Genomic DNA, 8,016 nt, shown 5'->3' on the forward strand with positions numbered 1-8,016 from the left:
ACTCAGCCAGTAGTCTAATATCTCTCCTATCAACCTGACTCTGTAGCCTGAGCCCATCTTGTTCATTTGCTGCCAAGGGGTGACTGATACCCAAAGGACAAATACTGACATCTTAAAGGCTAAGGAAAGCAAATGCCCAATCCTGCAGATGGAGAAGACCAGATCAAGAGCAACTGTGTCCACAGCTGGAGAAATAGAGAAGTCTATCTTGTAGAGACACAAGAGATTTGGACAAGGGTCTGGACTTGGTTTGAGGACCTGGAAGAGGAAATGAGTTAGGATCACAGTATATTTGGAAGATCATGCTTTCAGTCAGCCTAGGAGGCTCACAACAGCCAAAGTCTAACTTTTTGACACCAATATTTCTTTTTTTAAAAAAAATATTTGCAAGACAATGGGGTTAAGTGACTGTCCAAGGTTACCCAGCTAAGTAAGTATTAAGTATCTAAGGCCAATTTGAACTCAAGTCCTCCTAACTCCAAGGTCAGTGCTCTATCCACTGTGACACCTAGCTGCCCCGTCATCAATATTTCTCTAGTGATGGATGCTACCCAGTTTGTGAATCACATCGGGACCATCTCAAGAATCAAAATTGTAGATGATCTTAGTAGAGGGGTTCATAGTCTCAGGTCTCTGAACGAGGGAGAGGAGAGACACAAAGACAGAATGGAGAGAGACAGACAGATACAAACAGACAGGCACAAAGACAGACAGGAATCTATGCTTAAAAAACATTATGTGTGTCTGTATATAATGTGTGTATACATGTATTCTGTGTGAGTATATATGCATAAACATGTAGATATAACTATTTCAATACAATTGAGAGAGGTTTTTCAGCATAATTAGGCTTTTTATAGTCATATATTTTATTTTATGAACAAAATTCTTTTACTAGATCTGATCCCTAATTTTTCCTTTTATATTTTTATTTAATTTTTCTCAATTATATTTCCAATTTTTTTCCCAGTTTCCCAATTTTTCCCCCTCACAAAAGGTAGTTTCTACATTCATTTGTCTTGTTTTTGGAAGGCAATGGGGTAACTTACTCACACAGCTAGATAATTATTAAGTGTCTGAGGTCACATTTGAACTCAGGTCTTTATGACTCCAGGGCCAGTGGTCTATCCACTGTGCCACCCAGCTGCCCTTCAACATTCATTTTTTATAAAATTTTGAGTTCTACATTTTTTCTTTTTTTCTCTTAAGGAGCTTAAATTCTTTTATTTTTAAAATTTTAAAAATATTTTATTTGTTTTTCTAACTACATGCAATGTTAGTTTTTAACCAATCTTTTTTTTGCAAAAATTTTTACAATTTTTCTCCCTCCTCCTTCCCCTGACAGAAAACAATCTGATATAGTTTCTATATTTATAACCATTATGCACATAATTCTGAAAATGGGTCCTAGCCTTCTCCAGACTGCCTAAGAGATCCATAACATGAATTAACATTAAGAATCTGTGTGGATAGACCATTGTCCCTGGAGTCAGGAAGACCCAAGTTCAAATCAGACATGATACTTACTAGCCAATTTAACCCCATTGCCAAAAAAAAATCTCTTTCCTATGACAGTGAAAAGATACATGGCAGATGGAAGTGAATACCATCATCATCAATCATAGCTGAATGAGTATGTAGCTGCTGCTTTGTCCAAACTGAACTGGATGTTCTATCATTGAAGATAAGTAGGTAAAGAGATTCATGGAAGATCGACTGCAGTGCACTATCACAAAAAACATATACTGGGATTAATTAGAAAGAGTTTTATCATTCCCTCTAGGTCATAGCAAAGTAAAAAGAATATTGCTCTTCAGTCAGTCCCTTAAGTCAAGTTCTCTGAAGAATGGCAGGGATGAATTGGACCCCTATAGTACAACTTTAGATTTAAACTGAATTTCCAAACATAGGACTTGGATTCCAGTCCTGACCATTCTGATTACTACCTGTTTCTCCTTGGGCAAATCCCAAAACTTCTCTGGTTGTGTCCTTATCTGTATGATGAAGATTGGATTAAGTTGTAATAATGAGATTCTTGTATCTCTACAAATATCAAGATGAAAGCCTAGTAAAAGCATGAGGGACTAGGAAATCTCTCCTAAATGATTTTCTATAGAAGACCAATTATCTATAGTCATACAATTAACTGAAAAGTGTATAAAATATGAATCTGTTTTATTTATTGGTTACAACAATAATAAACAAATACTGACGATGGAGAAAAATGAAACCTTCTTGGTTCTTCTCCAAAAAAGATGTTATGATAATACAAATTTTGGCTCTGCTAACTATGTGATCATGAACAAATCATTTAACCTTTGTAGGACTTAGTTTCCTTATCTGTAAAATGAAAGAATTGGACTAGAAAACCTTTCAGATCTTTCCCGACACTATATCATTAATCTTATCACATTCTACTGTCTGATTCTAAGATCTTTGATCATCAACTTAGACTTCCAGAAACTGTAGACTGCTGCACTTTTACCATATGCAAAGTTGTTATTCAAGCACCCAAAAGATTTAATAGATGTCTGGGCGTGGTGACCCACACCTACAAAACCTGATGCCATGGAAGCTGAATCTGGTGGGGCCTGTAAGCCTGGGGGCTCTGAGCAGCAGCGGGTTAGCTGATGGAGTTTCTGAACTAAGTTTGACAATAATAGAGTGAGCTGTATGGGGTTCTTCTGGGCTCCCGGGCTTCCTGAGGAGGGGTGAATCGACCCAGGTAGGAAATAGAGCAAGTTAAAGAACCCATGATGATCACAATGGAACTGGGTCTCTGAGTAACTCTTACACTGCCAGCCCATGCATGATAAACTCCATTTAATATATATTTACACATACATATAGATACATATTTATATAAATATATATGCATAATATTTTAAAAGAAATAGATATTTTATCTCTCTTGTTAATTTTGAATTAAAGAACAGAAAGGAGCTTTGCATGGATCTGTGTCAATGTGTATAATCAGAAGTATGCTGGGCCTACTTATACTAGCTCTGAAGGGCTTATTTTTAAATATTCAATGTAAGCATTTTACACCCCAGAAATGGACAAATGCTTACAGGACTTTGCTTTATCGCTGTGCTTATTGCTTTATTAGTGGTTTCTTGAAACTACTAGACCGGAGGTTTCAAACTCAAATCATAATGATCCCTGTAGCCACAGGGCTCCTTAAGAAACAATATAGCATTATTTATACTTTATTATATTTTAATACATTCTGTTAAATATTTCCCAGTTACATTTTAGTCTGATTCAGTTGGGGGGGGGGGGGCGTGTTATAGGCCAAATGCAGCCCTCTGGTCTTGTTTGACACTTCTGGTTTAGACTTAAGTGATGTAGAAAATATTAACAATATAGACCAAGCCTGAGAGTGTATCATGGCTATAGCTTCCCTCCCCGCCCCCAACCAGACCCAATTGTTAAAGTCACACACACACACACACACACACACAGAGAAACACAGAACACACATTTTCCTCTTCTGAACCAGGAGGAGGGAGACTGGAGTAGATGACCTTTAAGAGCCTGTCTCCTAGAACAATGAAATGCACCATGTGCTACATTGGAACCCAAAGAGATTAAGAAGCAAGAGAAGGATTAGATCAGATTCCTCTTAGTGATTTTATTGAGGACTGCTCAGAAGGCAAGGAGGGGCTGTGATCTTTACCCTTGCTGTGTTGATTCATCTCAGAGTGGTGCAATGGTCACAGTGCTGAATCTGGATTAAAATAACATTTCTGGGGGTAGCTAGGTGGCGCAGTGGATAAAGCACCAGCCCTGGAGTCAGGAGTACCTGAGTTCAAATCCGGTCTCAGACGCTTAATAATTACCTGGCTGTGTGGCCTTGGGCAAGCCACTTAACTCCATTTGCCTTGCAAAAACCTAAAAAAAAGATAACATTTCTGTCACCTATTAACTGTATGATCCTGTACATGCTGTAACTTTCTGGGCCCCAATTTCCCCATTTTTATGTTTTGTTTTGTTTTGTTTTTAAAAAAGGGAAGCGAAAAAGGATGGACTAGATTAGTGAGTGGCTTCAAACTCAAATGAAAATAGATCCCTGCAGGTACATATTACCTGAGAAAACCACAAATTAACATTATCTGTGTTGTAGTATGTTTTTTTTTTAACATTTCCCAAATTATATTTTAATCTGGTTCTGGTTGTACAATCTTCAGGGGAGAGTTTGATATCTTTGGATGAAATAACTTCTAAGGTCCTTCTAAATCTATGATCCGACTAACTGAACCCATAAACTTGGAACGCTATGATTACTTAGGTTAGTACTTCATGGTAGATTTGACTCCATGAATCTAGGTACCTTTCTGCACATTACTTCTCACATCACTGCCACTTACTCTGTGTCCCATAGAAACAGCTACCCCACATTCAAAGCGTTATTCCAGATCCACACCAAGTAAAATAAGAGCTGGCAAGACATCGGGTTTCACATAGAACTGTCCCAGTTCATTCCTGGCCAAAAAAATAAAAAGCGTCCATTCAGCAAGACTAACAGTCAGCTCTCATTGGATCCAATGAACCCACCCACCCTTAACAAATTGCCAGTTCAGTGGCTTACACACATTCCATTTTGTCTTAATAAAATCTGTTGTGCTCTGGCTGGAGGCCATGTACACACAAACATGTTTTGCTTCTGTGCAACATGTCCCAAGATTTATATTTACAATGAAACCACCCCTAAGGACCCCACCTCCAATGGGAACTCCCTGACTCTCACAAGTCAGTCCTCAGGTTCCCTATTTGACTTAATAAAGATGAAACTCACCCAAATTAACCTGTCCTTTTTTAGGGATGGTTTAATTATTCTGTGTAAACACGTGTGAAAAGATTCAAATAGGAGGAGTGACCATTTCATAGAAAAGTGACTCTCAAATGTTTTGGGGGGTTTTTGCACCCTATTCAATGAGATGAGAAATCACACCATACTATGGGAGAGTCAGGGAACTTGGCCTTGTGATCACAACTGTTAAGTTCCATATGTTTGTTTCATCTGTAGCACAGCTCTCTCTTTAAGGCTCACAAAACTTAAGAGAAGACAAAAACTCTCAGTTAATTAAACTCAATGGCACCTTTTGGATTAGCTGCCTTTAAAAAGAATGGTTGTCCACCACAAAGATTAGCTAATTTCCCCTGGTGCTGAGCTACTAGGAATGATATTTGGGCATGAGAGGTAGAAGAGTCAGAAGATTATTCTCTTCTATCCTTCCATTCATAATGAGCCCTACAAAAAAGGCCAGGTTATTCTAGATTTGTGAGAGTTCAGTGTTTACCACTCTTAAATGTTTCCTAAATTGTTCTTCATGACCCTACCACTATGCCATATAGAAATGGTTTTCTTTATCTGTGAACCACTGATCTGGGAAATGTTGAACATCTGGCCATAGCAGCAGCATTAATAACCAGAGGGGTCCTGGTTAAAGAACCTGCCTGATCTAGACCCTCTTGATATCCAGTGGGGAAGGGAAATACTTCCTGACTCTGATGGCTAAAGAAAGCTCCTTTGCTAATACAGTACCTTCTGTAGATTCCAGATGGAGCATAACCAAGCCTAGCTAGCTGCCACAAATAGATGACATTCCAAATGAAGAAAGTACAACTAGCTGGGGTCAAGTCAGTGTTGTGTTTGTTGGAGGTGTTTCCAATAGCTCTCTGGAATATACCTGGATTAATTGGCATTGCAACAACTAAACATTGCAGCTGTCATACAAAAGACCCAATATTTCCTTCCTCACCCTCCAGTGGTAGGGGTTTCACTCTTCCTTGATATCAACTCTTGGCCCTTACTAAAACGCAGTCAAATACCAAACATTTGGGCTCTGACCTAGTAGACTATAAGTAGACAGATGTGATTATATAACACTGATTCACATCAGCAGGTCCAACTTTAACCAAGCCATGCCCAGGAAAAAACAGAACTACATGCTAAATAATAATTAAAACTAGACAAACCAGTCCTGCTGGTCTCCCAGACTTGGGTGCAAAGAAACTTCAGAGAGACAACAAATGGAGTCTGTAAGATTAGAGGTTCACATTTCTCAACCATGCCCATTTAACCACAAGGTTGAATTCAATTAGTTCTGTTATTCCCCAACATTTACTCATATATGATAGTCTGTTCACTCGTCCCTTTTGTATAGATAGGAAATCACCAAGGAGGAGCTTGATAATTTTTTTCAAGTAATTGAATGAAACAGCCAAGACACAAGTTGACTCAGATACTTAAAATGGGAAGAGACTCTAAGAATTCATCTAATCCAAAATCTCCCCACCTTACTCAAGCTCCTCTATATCATGCCTAACATATAGCTACCCATGCTCTATTTGGATATTTCCAGTGACAAGAGCTCACTACTTGAGGCAGCCCCTTCATTTCATTGCTGGCTAACTCTTGTTTTCAGTTAATAAGCTCTTATTATTTGTCCCTATATTGAGAAGAAATTTGTTTTCTTGTCATTTCTATTTATTTACTGATCCTAGTTCTAGCTACATAGTTCCTTAGGCTCCCAACCTACTCTAAGCTAACTCCAACTGATTTCCTTGAAATGAGTTTTGGGAGCAATCTATCTACTGTGACATGGTTCCAGTTCATTGGGTCAGATAACTATGGAAACTTTCTATAAAAACTAAACACCAATTATTTCCCTTACCTTTGAATGCTCCAGAACCTTCCGCACCATTCATCACCACCAACTGCAAAAGTGAACATCCTCAAAGAAATTAAGAAAACTTTGGCTTCGTTGTGAATAAACAGTTTGGAGATTGAAAAAAAAAGTCAGAAAAGAACTTGGAATCAGCATCTTTGAGATCACACTGTGCTTTCACCTAGGTCAATTTCCTGTGCTAATGGGAAGAGGCGGATGAGACCTTCCTAAAAGTCTTTCGATGACCTGTCAAAATGACAAGCACCATTTATTCTTAATTGAATCACGATCTTTCATAATTATGACAGTGGGAGGATTCCATTAAGTGCAGTAAAGATCCTGCTTGGAGTTGGTCATGGCGACAAAATCCACCTGAGCCCTTATCTCCTATAATTACTGATGTACAAATCTCAAGGAAGTGCAAAAGGAAGAAGGTTCCAAGCAGAAGGAATAAGTTCAAAGTATACTCTGACTCTCAATCCATAGAAAATACATGTGGGGAAAGGGAGGGAATAAGTGTTTAATAAGTATTTATGTGCCAGATACTATGCTAAGTGCTTTATGAATATAATGTAATTTGAAAAGTATTATTCTTAATATTCCCATTTTACAGGTGAGGAAACTAAAACTCAGAGAGTTTAATGACTTTCCCAGTTTAATGACAATGTCTGAGATCAAATTTGAACTCAGGATTTCCTAACTCTAGGCTTAACACTCTATCCACTGTACCACTTAGGTGCAAACCTATATTCGGAATTAAGAGAACTCTGTACAAAAAATCCAAACTCACAACTCAAACTAATTAGAGAATGATTTTCAATACAAAAAACATTAACCTCTTAAACAATTTAATGTAATATTCTTTTAAATAACAAACTTTGATGAATTTAAAATATACTATATAAAAAAATTTTCAGGCTCTCTTCTAATACTCAAAATAAAATATAACTACATTTCAATGTCAAGAGAATTTTATATTATATTTCATGATTGTAGGGATAAGGCACCATTAACATAATTAAATGAATTCTGATCTTGGTGTCAGAAGACCTAAGCTCTCCTTGCCTTTGATATTTATTAGCTATGTAATCTGGGATAAGCCACTCTTCCTTATTGAGCCTTGTTCATCTATAAAATGGACATAATAATATTTACATTCCTTTCCCATCAGATTGTTATGAGGAAAGCTTTTGGTGAAACTTAAATGTAAACATGTATGTAATATCAAATGGGTCACATGAGCTAAACCTTTTAAGCACTTTTCAAAGATCATTCTCATTCATTCTGTTTTTCTCAACACCAATGCCGATGGAGATGGTTGTCTCTAAAGAGAGGGTGTAGG

At 37.5% G+C, this 8,016-nt stretch overlaps 1 long non-coding RNA gene across 1 annotated transcript; it reads right to left on the bottom strand.

Annotated features, from left to right (window-relative positions):
• Positions 1 to 3,713: 3,713 nt before the first annotated feature.
• Positions 3,714 to 6,811, bottom strand: LOC141514105 (uncharacterized). The gene is made up of 3 exons (XR_012475948.1): positions 6,681 to 6,811; positions 4,371 to 4,485; positions 3,714 to 3,894 (listed from the first exon to the last, which is right to left on the bottom strand). It is a non-coding gene; the product is annotated as an uncharacterized LOC141514105 (long non-coding RNA).
• Positions 6,812 to 8,016: the final 1,205 nt, after the last annotated feature.

The sequence above is a fragment of the Macrotis lagotis genome, chromosome 1 (assembly GCF_037893015.1).
Source record: "Macrotis lagotis isolate mMagLag1 chromosome 1, bilby.v1.9.chrom.fasta, whole genome shotgun sequence".
NCBI lineage: Eukaryota > Metazoa > Chordata > Mammalia > Peramelemorphia > Peramelidae > Macrotis > Macrotis lagotis.